This window comes from Macaca mulatta, chromosome 1 (genome assembly GCF_049350105.2).
Source record: "Macaca mulatta isolate MMU2019108-1 chromosome 1, T2T-MMU8v2.0, whole genome shotgun sequence".
Classification (NCBI taxonomy): Eukaryota; Metazoa; Chordata; class Mammalia; order Primates; family Cercopithecidae; genus Macaca; species Macaca mulatta.
The window spans coordinates 177,641,940-177,657,500 of record NC_133406.1 but is presented as its reverse complement, the minus strand read 5'-3'; the positions used below and the strand labels follow the sequence as shown (position 1 = coordinate 177,657,500).

Here is a 15,561-nt window from a genome sequence, read left to right as displayed (position 1 = left end):
AACTTCCATGTACTTCCCACTGGGTCCTCACAGCCTCCAAAATGAGAAAACCTTTTGAGACTATCAGAGTAACTCTGGTGAACAACACACATCTAACTGAAGTCATAATTGTAGAATCATTATCAATTATAACTCCAACTAAATATGATTGTATGTTCAATTGGCTTGGCGTAGATAAATGTATGTTTGTGCAATAAATGCATCTGTCAAGATTGTTTTTAATGCTCTAAGCTGGATTTTCATTAAAGAAGTATTAATTTAAATTAAGCACTCTGAGATCTTTATTAGTAAAGTAATCAGCAGCAAATAAGCTGGTTAATCAGTTTATATACCCATATATATCTTTCAGAATCAATGTTTTCAATTGAGACCGTTGCCAAGTGGTTAGTGTAAGACAGAGAGAAAACGCGCATGAAATACATTTCATTTGCTAGGCTGATGTCTGCCGCGGCCCTATTGGCGTCTCGGAATGCAGTCATTGATGCATCTACGATGACTGTATAAAATGTGTTTAATTGGCATGAAAAGGCACTAACTGAGAGCTGGTGGGGTTTCCATTATCTGGGTGGACATCTTATTTACTTTAGTGGATCCTGGGAACAAGATGAAAGTATATGAGAACTGAGGTGGGGGGTTGGTACATAAGCCGATGGGTTTTCTTGGTTGGTGGGGGGTGGCGAGCAGGGAGTTTTACAATCATCCAGGCGATGCAAAAGGCAGCTCTGCAACAGCCCAGGTCTCCCTCGCACCCTGAGGAGAAAGCCCAGCGGAACATTTTCCTAATGAGAATCTGACAAATGCTGTTCACCCAGGGTGAAGCGAGCAAGCATGGTGGGTCCTTAAATTTCCGAGGCTGCATTTTTATAAAACAGCTCCTCCCTTCCGTATAGCTCAAAACCTGGGCGGAAGAGAAGGTATCATTTTTAACTTCAGCCTCAAGTAACAAAGGGGCACAGAGGGGCTTCTCGGGATGCCTAGCATTTGGTTGTCATCTGAATGTCTTCAGAATCCCTTGGGATATTGGGCATGCCATGGTACTGTTCTGTTTGGTGATCCCTGCAGTTACCGGTTTCCTGCTAAGTGAATACTTCATCATATTTCCATTAATTGCTACATTACACATTGTTCCATATCCCCGTGGCAGCAGTTCACCCTGATGCCAGCTATGGAGTGACAACACCTACACACAGTCCCAAGAGGGTCCCACATTCTGTGGGACTGGCCTTTTGAGATTGTTATTTAGTGCATAATTCTCATATCCCCGTTATGAAGGACACATAGAGGATGACATGAGGATTATTTTCATCCTATTGAATCCCCCATGGAGAGGGCTTATTAATGTGTTTTAAGTGTATTGGAGGCTCCCAGAGTACAGTAATACCTTCCTACACTTATACTCACTTCTACCCCAATTTTCAACTCCAAGATCTCTCAGAAAATGGGTCTCATTTGTAAACCATGTAAACTGGGTTTATTAAAAGCTGAGACAGATAGGCGCATTAAGAGAATCTATTTCTTACTTTAAAATGGACTTTATTTGTACATATTTGTTTGTTTTGCAGCTAATAGAGAACTTTACAATGAAGTCTGGTTTCCACAGAACTCATTTGAAGGCTCCCTGTATCTGAATCTGGAATCTGTGAAGTTGGAAGCTTAAATGAACTGGCAGATTGGGAATCCCCCTCCCCAAATCCCAGGGGTCAGGGCACATGTGTTGTAATGGACTCAGTCGGGAAAATCACGTCCTCACTTCTTCTCCCTGGGGATGAGGCAGGTGCTAACTTCACCCAAGCACTGGCTGTCACAACTCACAGCTCAGGATTTGTGAGAAATATCAGCTCTTTGGCAACAGGCACTAGTCATAAAATAAGCCTTTTGACCAAATTTATCATTGAAGGTTTTTTTTTTTTTTTCAATTGGAAATCAGAAAGCTGAAAAGAATAGTAAAGAGGATATTGGGTTTGCTATACAAAATAATCCTATTGAGCCATCAGCCCTAATTACTGGGTGTGAAAACTGCAAACCCTGTCTTGTGCTCGTACCTAGTGGAATCCTTTGGAGAACTAGGTGGCCAGCCATGCAACTTCAGGCAGTGGAGTAAATTCTTAAGGACTGCACTTTGCTTGGCAAAGTAGATGGACATTCACTTCTCAGCTCTACTCTTTTGCTTTGCATTGCTCCCTGAAAGAGCCAACATGCTACTGGTCATTAAATATCCCATAATTAGCACAAATTTTTGTACTAACATTTGTATAATACTACCACTTAATAGGTGCCAGGTATACCAAGTAATTTCCATGTAATTATCTCACTTAATTTCATAACTATTCTATGACATGGAGACTTTTATTATGCCCTATTTTACAGGTGAGGAAACTGAGTAACCCAGCAGTTAAATAATTAGCCCAAGATCTCACACAGCAACAGGCAGCTGAGCCAGGCCTTACATTCAGTACTCTTTGACTTAAAAGCTTAACCACTGAACTCTACTGCCTACAAAACCCAGCTTGGTGAGTTTAGCCAAGGCAAATAATGTGACCCCTACTTGCACGAGGGTTATTTCTGGGACTCAGAATGATCAAATATCATGGGAGGAACCTGCTCTGTCTTCATTACTACCCTACTATAGCTTAGCAAAACCTGCACTCATTGTCAATACTTCTTACAAGGTGGGCAGATCTCCACATGCAGCCACTCCTGTCTGGCGTCCAGCCCCCAAGCTGTGAAACTGGGCTGAGTGCGGAATCTGGTCGTTCCTCTGGGATTCAGAGGAGGCAGCATCCTATGGAAGAGCGCAGCTGAGGTGAGAAACAGCTGTTTCACTGGTCAGCCATGTAACCGTGAGCAGGCGACTCGACCTCACTGTGCCTCAGTTTCTTCACCTCTGAAATGAGAAAAATAGCGGAATCTACTTCATAGGATTACTATGAGGATTACATGAGTTAATATTGATTTGGTGCTTGGGATGTGGTCAGGGCCACAGAAGACTTAGTTACTAGTGTTATGTAATTATGTTGGGATGTAACTCTCAAAGAAGAGGCTGAGACAATGATCTTAAACTTTCGGATGAATCCAGATCGTCAATTTGGCTGAGACAAGGACAGGTTTCTAACCACTACTGGGAGAACTGGGTGGTCTACCGAATTGGCCTACAGTTCTGAGGTTACCTAGACATGCCCTGCATATGTTTGCATATAAAATTGTACAAGTCATATATTTGTAAGAAATGTCATTTCTTCACCGTTTATTCAACAAAAATGCTTCGTGCTCTTGCTCTGAATCAGGTACTAGAGAAACAAAACTGAACAAGACCATCCCCAAAGAGCACACAATGTAGATGGCAGCAAATAACCTAACTGTGATACAACATGGCAAGTGTAGTAAATGTTTCAATGAAAGCATGAAAAAGGTGGAGGAAATGAAATGTTTTTGTACTGCTGGGTCAGGGGCAGTCACTGAAGCCTTCCCGAGCAAGCAACATTTGAGCCAGGGCTTGAAGAATGAGTTAGCATTTGCCTGTTGGAGGATGAGGGCTGGATATGGACATCCAAACAGAAAGGGCATCTTTTTTTTTTTTTGAGACGGAGTCTCGCTCTGTCGCCCAGGCTGGAGTGCAGTGGCCGGATCTCAGCTCACTGTAAGCTCCGCCTCCCGGGTTTACGCCATTCTCCTGCCTCAGCCTCCCGAGTAGCTGGAACTACAGGTGCCTGCCACCTGGCCCGGCTAGTTTTTTTGTGTGTGTGTTTTTTTAGTAGAGACGGGGTTTCACCGTGTTAGCCAGGCTGGTCTCGATCTCCTGACCTCGTGATCCGCCCGTCTCAGCCTCCCAAAGTGCTGGGATTACAGGCTTGAGCCACCACGCCCGGCCAGAAAGGGCATCTTGAAAATGTGCATGAAGTCATAAAAATTTAGGCTGTGTTTGGGGAACATTCTAGGTAGGGCCGTGGTGGCAGTGCCCTACTTATTGGAGTAAAGACAAGACAAGAAGTGAAGCAGGTTGTGAAAGGAAGCACTCGTTTCCTAGAGGCAGAAAGCAACAGTGTCTCATTTCTTTGGTTGCAAGCAACAGAAATGGACTCTGGCCCTTTGAGAGAATGGAGACTTTGTAGGAACTATTTGGGGCACCAACAGGAGTGAAGAGAAGACCGTCTTCTTCAGGCACTATCCCCACTGTGTTTGCTACCTTTGCTTTGATTCAAGGTCTCAGGAGAGAGACTCTGATTGCCTGAACTCAGATGACATGCTCACATCTTGGCTGGACTAGGTGGTGAAAGGAAAGTCTGGTGGGCAGAGCCTCCACCTTTCAACTTCTAAGGTGGACAGTCAGCACACTAGAGGGCACCAAGACTACACCTAATCAGGAAAGGTAATTCCCCAAAAGGAAATCAGGGAGCAGCTACTTGATGGACAGATCCAACATTACAGATGTTCATTATAAATAATAATAACCTATGTTTATTAACCATCTGTTATAAACTATGGTGCATACATACTTCACATAAATGTTTTATTTAATCTACATAATAACCTTAGGAGGAGATTTACTCCCACTTTGTAGAATTGGAGTAAATAAGACCCACTTTTCCAAATGAAAAAAGTCACAGCTCAGAGAAGTTATGTCACTTGCCCAAGGTCACACAGCTAGTAAGTGAGTGAGCCGGAACTCAAAAACCTGGATGCCTCTGATGGCAAATCTCTCAACCACTGCATGTTATACCTCCAAGCATCTGCAGGTGGGCACCAGCTCCCCACTGTCCCACCCTAGCCCTTTCTTCTGACCACCCCTGAATGGGCACAGTCAACTTGGGAGACCCAAGGATCTGGCTTATGGAAAGGAGCACAGACAGGCATCTTTCTCAGTTCCTGTGCCTGTAGGCTGTCCAAACCAACTGGACAGCAGCCCTTGAGCTTGGGCCAAAACCTAATCTCTCAAGCCCTTTGAGGGTATCATATGGAAAACCCCTAATCAATTCCTTCCAGAGCAATTTATAATAATGCTTCCTCTTGAGTCCCAAGAATGGAGAGCTGCAAATCCACAGGGCTTCAAAGCATGTTGTTTTAATTAAGGGCTGAACAGAAGCTTCTGTAATCCCTGTGGGCAGATGTGCCCTCATTTAAAAAAATTCTATGAGAATTAAACTTATCTCAGAAAGTAGTGGGGATAACTTGTTCATCTGGTGGTAACACCTCCCCAAGTACTGGGCCTGCCATTTTGAAGTCTATAGCCACATATCTAATATAAGTAGGGAAAACCACTCATGTCATCCAGTCACTCAATCATCCAGTGAGTCATTAATCTAGTTTCTATTATCGAGTAGCCTTATCTGCTTATAAGTGTTATTTTACTCACCAAAATAGTGCAAGGTAGGTATTAGGATCTTCATTTTATTGACAAGGAAATGGAATCTCAGAAAAGTTAAGCATCTAGCTTAAGGCCACACAGCAAGTAAGGGGCTCATTCCATGACCTTGTGAAGAGTTCTATATCTTGGGCACCAACTTGGATCTGTACCAGTCTTCACAGCTCCCATCTCTGAACTGTCCAGAAAGAGCCCATGTTTTCTGCCCCTTGTTGGGAGAGGATGATTGAGAATTCCAGCAAAATGGAGACTCTTGAACTGGTCCCCCTGTCTCCAGAACTGTCAACTCACCTCCAAGTCTCCAACTCACCTTCCACACTGGTCACCAGCAATTATTTAAAATGCTAAACCCACCATGACACTTAGCTTAACATCTTTCAATTGCTCCCAACTACCTTTGATAGAAGATCCACATTCACACGGAATGTGAGGCCCCTCATGATCCCACCCTTGCTACCTCTTCTGTCTCACCTTCCAAAACATCCCCTGAGTGCTCATTTTACTCTAGCCACGCAACTCTCCCAACAACCTTGAAGGCACCAGCACACCTCTGTTCACTTGTTCTTCTCTTTAGAACCCCTTTTCCTTTTATATCTGCTCAGCTAACTCCTATTCAACCTGCGAAACTCAGTTCAAGTATCCCCTTCTCCAGAAAGTTCCCACCAGGGTGATTGTGTCCATCCTCTGTGCTTTTTTTTTTGAAGATCTTTGTAGCATACCAGGGGTACTCTCACTCTCTAATAGCAGGGATGACAGTCAGGAAGTTTTCGGTCTGCATAGGACAGAAAGCCCTACCCAAAGAAGACTAAATAAAAAGGAAATAGTAGATTGATCTCATATAAAGGCCACTGGGATGTAGACTGGACTCCAGATGTGATACGATTAGGGTTTCTGCTTAGGGTTTCTGTAATTTTCTCAGATCTGCCATCCCAGATATCTTTGTTTTGTCCTCAGGCCAATCTCCCCACTGGTAGCAAGACAGTTGCTAAAAGCAATTGGGGCAGCATGCATAGAGGGGAAGAGAGAGAACCTTCCCGCAGTTGTCCTTCCCTTTGGTGTGATGAGGGCTTTAGGTCACATGCTCATCCCTGGACCAATTAAGCAATAGGCTGAAGCCATGATGCCTGAACCAATCACAGGCAAGGGTGTGTGTAGGATTACCATGATTGGTATAGCCCAGTGTGGGTCTGCTTTCCCGAGATCACATAGCTTATATACAGGAGGGGTGGGTACACCAAATAAAAATGGAGTTCTGGGTTGGGCACAGTGGCTCACACCTGTAATACCAGCACTTTGGAAGGTAAGATAAGTGGATTGCTTGAACTCAGGAGTTCAAGACCAGCCTGGGCAAGATGGTGAAACCCGTCTCTACAAAAAAAGAAATACAAAAATTAGCCAGTTGTAGTGGTGCACACCTGTAGTCCCAGCTATTCAGGAGGCTGAGGTGGGAGGTGAGCCTGAGAGGTGGAGATTACAGTGAGCCAAGATTATGCCACTGTACTCCAGCCTGGGTGACACAGTGAGACCCTGTCTCAAAAAAAAAAAAAAAAAAAAAAAAGAATTCTGCCAGGAGGGAGGAAGAAGGGAATGGATGGTGTCTGAGCCACCACAGTAGCTGCATGAGTGTCCACACACACCCGTCCTCCCACAATACTGTAAGCCTCCCAAGGACAAAGACCGTGATTTGCTTATCTTAGTATCCCACTGTCTAGCACAGTACTTGAAACATTTTTGAAAATACATGAGATGAGTTAGCATTGCTAAAATATTGCTGGAGCTGAGGTGTATTCAAAGCTGATGAAAGATTCTAGTTGGCATGAGGTAAAAAGGAAAGACATCATTTCTACCTGCTGGATCTCTATTTGGTATATAAATTAGACCTTTTTAAAAGACATGTTTCTGTCTGCCAGGCTTTAGAAACAGTGATCTAAGAGTCAGACATTTCCTATTAAAGTTTAAAAAACATAGCTTTAAGTCATACATTATATTGAACGCTTTCATATCTCATCTGATTCAGTAGGTTTTAAACCTCACAGAGGTCACATTTTGAAACAGTAGTCACTTTTTACAACATCTCCAAACATTAAATAAAAATAAAAATTATTATGAAGACTGGAGATGTCCATAGAGACCACTAACATGACACTTGGATATTATTATTAAGGACAGTATTATTTGGAGTTCGGGGGTTACAATGGCTGGCTCATCTCTAAACTTCGTTTTTTTTTTTTTTTTCTTTCTTTCTTGAATTGAAGAAGAAGGGCAATTCTATCAATGCTCATCTGTTTTTTTGTTTGTTTGTTTGTTTGTTTTTAACCGTATTTAGAATAGCGGTTCTTAACTTATGGCAATCTGAAGAATGCTATGAATCCCTCAACCATATGCAAAATTTTGTGTATCAATATTTTTCTCAAGAGAGGGATCATAGTTTTTGTTATATTCTCAAAAGGGTCCTTTATCCACAACAAGATTGAGAACCACAGACATCAAAGGAAAATTCCCTCAGGATCCCAGTTGTCTCAGTAACTGGGGTTTCACATAACGAAGAAAAGCTATCCCCAGGGTTAGACTATTCACTTAGATTGGTGGCTTCCAGGAAATAGGTCATTCTTGGATTTCTCTTAGGACGTTTTGACTTAGAGAGGTCATCGAGTCCGTAGATACTTGAAATGAATGGGGCTCTGGAAGGAGAAATTGGCAAAGTAACCGTGTAGCTCCCACATCCCACCCTCTCAACCCCCAAGCCTCTCCTCGATCCGCTCCTTAAACTAAAAAGGCCTATCCTGACTCAGAAACATGTGATCGCTAGCTCCCACATTTACTGGGGACAATTTATAATTTACCCAGCCAGTCTAGGGACTGGCTCACATTTGTAAACAGAAATAAAACTAATGGTTTTTTATTGGTCTCTAAGAATCTTATAAGCTTGACGTGTCATCCCCTGATCCATAATAGGCTTGTTGTTGTTGTTGTTGTTTTAAAGGCTGTAATGTATTGAAGTCTGGTGGCAAAGGAAGGAAATTTGGGAGGAAGTGTGTGTGTGTGTGTGTGTGTGTGTGTATGTGTGTTGTGTCTATGTGTCTCTGTGTGTGTGTCTGTGTGTGTGTCTGTGTGTATGTGTGTGTGCATGCTGGTGTGTATTCAAGGAGGGCTCTGAAAAGATGTTTTTGGTTTCCCCCATGAAGCATCCTTGCCCCAGAAGGTGGATTTGTATTGTTAGTTATCTGCTTTTTCTTTGTTTCTCTTGTTTCAGTGTTCAGTTGCATTTTACTGTTCAGAACTTGAAAGATGCATTCAAACTTATGGAGCATGACATTTTAACTATCTCATCTCACCATGATTCATCTCAATTTACTTTCCTCCAAACTGTAGTCTTGAGAAAGCACAACATCTCCGGGTTCTCCAGTGGGTAGAAGACCATAAACAGCATTAAATGATCCCAATGTCAGCTAACTTGTGAGCAAGGCTCACTCATTAGATCCTTATTGTTCTCTTAATGAGATGCTTTCCTTTAGGCTGGAAACGTGTGGAACATTAGCAATGGCCTCTGTAGTGTATTGCTGAATGTTCAATACGAACCAGTGGAGGTTAAATAACATGATGAATCAAACAGTCCCAAAGGAACGTGGTGATGTGCTGAGCCCATCAGGGCCCTGCAGACCCTTAACACTTTCTATGTGAGGCTTCTGTGCCCCAAACAGTTGCTTTGCCCTGGATGATGCACTGCTTGCAAAATGTATTAATCCCAGGACCCAATATATGCCTACTGGAATATATTTTACTGTCTCTAGTCGACTTCCAGTCTAGAGTTCAACCTCGACTGAACTTTGGTGGTAAAAAATCAACTCTGTCTTCATTCGCTCTAGGAACCTCTGCTTCTGAGTAGAATGAATCGATAATGAGGTCGTGAACAAATATTAATGCCTTTTATTATTTATATGGATGTTAATGTGTCCAATTGACACACAACTTTCTACCTCTCTAGTCTAACACTCATGACCCTTGGCATCCCTTTTGCATCCTCTCTCTCTTTGTCCATTCAGTCACAAATACAGTGAAAGAATAATATATCACAAGCCATGACCCCTTGGCCTTTATGAATTATCTGTTTAGAAAGATGTGAAGCCACCTTTTATATCCACCATAATAGATACTTAGACATAGTGGATCAATAGTGAACAAGTTTGCTGGTTATAGTTAATGGGTACCAAAGGGACACTCTGGCAGTGACCTCTGACATTGTGGCTGACAAGAAATCCATAGAGCAAAAAATAAGGAAGATGGACAGTTTTAAAGTTATGAATGTAGATCTGTAGCAAATCATGATAATTTTCTCCTGATGGTAATAATTCAGACTTGCAGGTGGTCACTCATTTTTGCGAGCTCCTTAATTAGGACCCCTGAAATAGGAATGGCAGTCCTTCGCCACACTGTTTTAGAAACAGCTACGGTACCGGGCCTGATGCAAGTCCATTTGTTATCCAAGGAGAACCAACGGAGATTGTTTTCCTGTCATGGAGGACTTTTCTCTTTATGAAATGGGCTGTCATTTATAATTTTAAGCAGGCACGGATTTGTTAAACACGGTAATGGGTTTCTATAAGAAGATCCACAGACCCATAGTTCTGGAAAGAAATCGAGCTTACAAGATATTTTAAAACCTAATGGGAATGGAATATTTTGGGTTTCTTGAAAAGATGGTTTCTGCCCTGCATATTGTCAAGGGAATTTAACAATAAATCCATTGTTGTGTGTCTGAGAGTCTGTTTGAAGCAATTATATTTTTATACATTCTGTGGAGTTGATCTTAGGGAAATCCACCAGGACACCAAGCCTACCTCTTCACGTCACCGCATGAACTTTAACGGTGGGAAGCAGGTTTAAAAAGAGTCAGGGAAACAGAGCTCATTTGTGAGTGGTCTTGAAGACAGCAGACTGCAGCATTCTGCCTGGCAGAGAAATGAATATACATGGCATCCAATCTAAAGGAGAGAGGGCAAGAATGTAAGTGCAAAGTCCTTTTCACTCCACTCCACAGTGTACATACCGTATTATGATGTCACACTCCAGTAGCGTTGCTCTGAAGTCCCAGTGGTCTCCTGCTGCTAAGCACCATTGAAAACACATTTGTCCTGACTGTTCTTTTCCTTTTATCCCCCTCTCATCTGTGTAAGATGAATCACTCCTGGATCCAGACTGACTCCGAGGGCAGAGCCAGGTCCTGACGAGGTAGCCTGCCTCCTATGGCTTAAACATTTTAATTAATTTCAACACTAATGCCCAAATGAGAGTTAATCACTCTGCTGCAGTGCTTTCTAATTTACTAAGTTTATTCATTAAAACTTTCCTTACTGAACTTTGATTGAACGTCATGCTTTTTTGGAGGCCTTTCAAACTGCCTTAAGGGGTTTTAAAGTGATATCTTGGGCAGCTGCTGAAAGCCTTCAGTGTTTGCTTAAAGAAAAGAATAGGAAAAATGTGATCAGCAAGAAATCTCTGTGCTGAACAAGGAGGCTTTTGGGCAGCAGGAGGCCTGTGAAAGCAGGCTTGTGTTTAAACAGTCTATTAAAACAGTAAGATAAACCTAAATTCCTAATAAAAGAAACAAAATCAATCACCTTAATAGTTGACAAAACTTGGAAATACATTTTATGGTAAGATGCAGCCATCTTTTAAAAAAGCAACGGAATGATAGCAGCACTTTGTATTAACGTGGGGAGAGATATTCACAATGCTTTTGCCAACCTAATTATCTTGGAATCAATATAATAAAAATCTTAGGTACACAGTTTTGCCTATTAATTGTTAGGACCTACATTTTTACTGAGAGATATTGTTTAATGAAGGTTTTTATTTAAAATTAACTCCAGAAAAATGCAATCTTTACATATCTCATTAACAATATTAGGGACCAAATACCGCAAACTATCTGTTACACGATGGGAGCTCCCAATACATAGAATTGCTTTTTCAGAAATTGGCAATGTTAGTGTCTTTAGGAATGTGCTTCCTCCCTCTTCCTACCTCTCCACTCTCCATTCCCTAATCCCAGTCAGAAACATATTTGTAAAGTTTCAAAAATTCCAATAATATGGGAGGAAAAAGTCAAGTCAGAATTATTAATGAAAGCACCACTTACTTCTAAGAGGCCATGAATCAAAATACAAGTTTTCATATTCATTTCCACGTTCTATAAATACTGCTTGGTATTATGCAACAAGACACGACAAACTCATTTTTAAAAGGTATTTTTGACTTCAGGGAGCAAAAACGTTTACCCATTCCATCCCACCTTGACACATGGAGCTTGACTGGGAAGCGCTCCCCTTCTCACTTGCAGGGACAGGGCTTGTCACTAAGAGTTGGTTCATGAAATAGTCCCACTTTTGAGGCTCTTGAAAGATCCCTTCAGCAGAATCTTCTTTTTAGAAATGTGATCCCCGTGTCTATCAAAACACAGACCCAGAGAGAAATATGTCAGCATAGGAAAGGGTGTGATGGCAATGTATCCCAGTGCTGGGATTAGGCAACCTGGCTTGGAATCCTGATTTTGCTGTTTGCCAGCTGTATGACCTTGGACAAGTTATGTAACCTTCCTAAGTTTACTTTCTTCAAGTACAAAATTAGCATTATTTAAGCAGTCATCTCATCGGGTTTTTGTGAAAATGAATAGCTCATATATATGTAGCACTTGCTACAGTAGGTGGCACTTACTTACAGTAGGTGGCTAAACTTTATTTGCTCCTCAGCCCAACTTCAAGAAACAGTATTATTATGATCTCCAATTTACAGAGGGGGAAACTGAGTCACAGAGTTGCAAAGTAACGTTCCCAAAGTCACACAACTAAGTTGCAAAGCCAGAGTTTTAACAGGGTCATCTGGCTCCAGAGTCTGCACACTTAACCTCAGAACATAAGCAAAGGATATAGGATCATGCCCAGCCCAGGGAAGCACTTCATAAAGTTAGTAATCATTAGCTCTTATTATTGTAGGGGTTCAATAAACGTTTGGCTAACGGAATAAATTAATTTTGTTAGGGATTGTTGAAGTACCAGAGTACAAACACGTCTGCAAGTCAAGTGCTGACACTGAGCAAGTACTGCCTTTCCAGCCTCCATTCATTTCAGTGGCATGGAGATGCCTGGGTGCACGTGATTGCAGTGGCTATTTTACTCTTATTTTGAGAAAAAAAAAAAGAAAAATGAAAAGTAAAGCAATGAGTAAACTCTTAATATGCAAACAGGCTGGGTGTGGTGGCTCACTCCTGTATTCCCAGCACTTTCAGAGGCCAAGGCAGGCGGATCACCTGAGATCAGGAGTTCGAGGCCAGCCTGCCCAACATGGCGAAACCCCATCTCTACTAAAAATACAAAAAATTAGCCGGGTGTGGTGGCAGGTGCCTGTAATCCCAGCTACTTGGGAGGCTGAGGCAGGAGAATCTCTTGAACCCAGGAGGCGGAGGTTGCAGTGAGCCGAGATCGCGCCCCTGCACTCCAGCCTGGGCGACAAGAGCGAAAGGCCGACTCGGCCAACTTACATATATATATATATATATATGCAAACAAAGGAGATTAAATTCAGGAAATAGAAATCAGTGGTAATCCTAATCAGTGATTCTTGAACCTGGATGCACAATAGAAACATCTGAGAATTTTTTTTTTTGAGACTGAGTCTTGCTCTGTCACTCAGGCTGGAGTGCAGTGGCGTGATCTTGGCTCCATGCAACCTCTGCCTCCCAGGTTCAAGTGATTCTCCTGCCTCAGCCTCCTGAGTAGCTGGGACTACAGGCGTGCACCACCATGCCCAGCTAATTTTTTGTATTTTTAGTACAGTTGGGATTTCACCATGTTGGCCAGGCTGGTCTCGAACTCCTCACCCTACATGATCTGCCCACCTCGGCCTCCCAAAGTGCTGTGATTGCAGGCATGAGCTACTGTACCCGCCTGAGAATCTTTAAAAAATACAGGTAACTGGGTCTCACCCCAGATTGACTGAAATTAAATATATGGGGGCAAAATTTAGGCAGATGTGGTTTTAAAAATATTTCAATGAAATAATATAACATTATACAGAAAAGTGTACAAATCATAAGTACACTGCTCAATGACTTTTCACCAAGTGAACACACTCATGCATTCAGCACCCAGAATCCCAGAAGGCCCCCAGTGTCCTCTTTTCGTTACTACTCTTCCAAGACATAGCCACCATGCTGATTTCTAACAGATGGATTAATTTTTTCTGAGTTTTAGTATAAAACTAAAATGAAATTATGCAGATGTGTTCTCTTGCATCGATCTTAGTTTGCTCTACATTGTATTTCTAAGGTTCGCCCATGATGGTATGTGTTGCATTCGTTCTTTCGTTTTCAGTGCTATATGCTATTCCACTGTTTGAATATACTACAATTTATTTATTCATTCAGCTGTTGCTGGGCACTTGGGTGGTTCCTTGTGGTGCTATTTTAAATAGTGCCGCCATGAAATTCTTGTATGTCTTGGTGAATTTTTACATTTGTTGGGTGTTTACCTGGGAGTGGAACTGCTGAGTGTGGGGTATACCTAAGTTCAGCTTTAGTAGATTGGGCATATGTGTTTTAAAAAAGCACCACAAGTAGTTCTAATGAGCTACTGGGAATAGGAACACTGGTCCGAGCTGTAAGGCTTTATGGCTACCCAAGTGCTGCTTAGACTAGGGAGTGAGAGACAGTATTAAAACCTGACAGGCATGGAATATTTGGCATTTCTTGAAAACTGGCCTCTGCCCTGCATCTTGCAAAGGAATCAGTTACTTTAGGGTTCGAGTTGACAGCTGCAGTACCAAAGCAGCAGGAAAAGTAAGTTGGTCCACATTTCAGATACAAATTCTCCATAGCAAGTGTCTCTGCAGTATCTTATAAAATATCACAGCATGGAGCCCCTTCCACAAGCACCCAGGATAAAAGGAACCACATTTTTTCTCCAGCCTGGCCCTCTGCTTTTGTTCCATCTCTACAGTCACACTCCCGGTCCCCACACAGGCTCTGCCCTCTGCCCAGGATAGTTTCCATGGCTTCCCCTCCTAGCCTCGCTCCTGTCCCACTGAGCTTCCTCTTCTGAGAAGCCGTCCTTGTCTCTCTTGCTGTAGCACTTGACTGGGAGCTCCATGAAGGCAGAGCCTTGACTTACTGTCTTGGTATAACCAGGCACTGCTATACATTTTCAATCAATGCCCAACCAGCTTTAAACAGTACTTAAAAAAAAAAACCCAAAAACAAAAAACTATTCTCAACAGGTACATAATGTGCAGCTCCCTCATAAAATTTCAGAGTATTAAAAAGCACTTATCATGTGCATGTTTCCAAATGGTCCTTCCTTCAGTCTTTCTATTTATTTATCTATTTAGTTATTTATTTGACAGAGTGTCAGTCTGTCACCAGGCTGAAGTGCAGTGGCGCGATCTCGGCTCACTGCAACCTTCACCTCCTGGATTCAAGCAATTCTCCTGCCTCAGCCTCCTGAGTAGCTGGGATTACAGGCATGCCCCACCACACCCAGCTAGTTTTTGTATCTTTAGTAGAGATGGGGTTTTGCCATGTTGGCCAGGCTGGTCACGAACTCCTGATCTCAGGTGATCCGCCCACCTTGGCCTCCCAAAGTGCTGGGATTACAGGCGTGAGCCACCGCACCCAGCTCCTTCAGTCTTTCATATCAACATAATGCATACGTGAGCACAGGTCCACTGACCCTGACCAGGATGCAGAGGGGACAAAAAGTGACAGGACAATCTTACAGGAACTAGCTTGTTGATTAACGAATCAATTAATTATTAACATGATATATAAACAGGAGAGTCTTTTCTTGGGGCTTGCAAGGAACCAGAATTTAGCTCTAGGACTGATGTGATGGGTGAGGCTAATTGGACTTTCTGTTCATTATTAACCCCTCCAGCCATGGTTGTCACAATGGTGGGAAGAGGAGTGGAGAGACCCTCTTCCTTTGAAGATAATACCACCTCTCAATGGTTTACAACCAGGGGCTTCTGAGCAGAATTGTCACACACAACTGTGCAAAGTATGCACTTCACCATTTCAGGGTACAAAAATGATCCCCTTTGGGTTGTAAGCCTCCTAAGTTTCATCTGTAAAACTTAGCTCAGAGAATTATTATGAAGATTAAAAGGGCTACCACTGCTGAAACAGAGAACATAGTGCCTGACAATGATTC

General features: G+C 42.4%; 1 long non-coding RNA gene across 1 annotated transcript; it reads right to left on the bottom strand.

Moving 5' to 3' along the window:
- Nucleotides 1-1,512: 1,512 nt before the first annotated feature.
- LOC106998987 (uncharacterized) lies at nt 1,513-11,872 on the bottom strand. The gene is made up of 3 exons (XR_001445600.3): nt 11,652-11,872; nt 10,198-10,341; nt 1,513-2,884 (listed from the first exon to the last, which is right to left on the bottom strand). It is a non-coding gene; the product is annotated as an uncharacterized LOC106998987 (long non-coding RNA).
- Nucleotides 11,873-15,561: the final 3,689 nt, after the last annotated feature.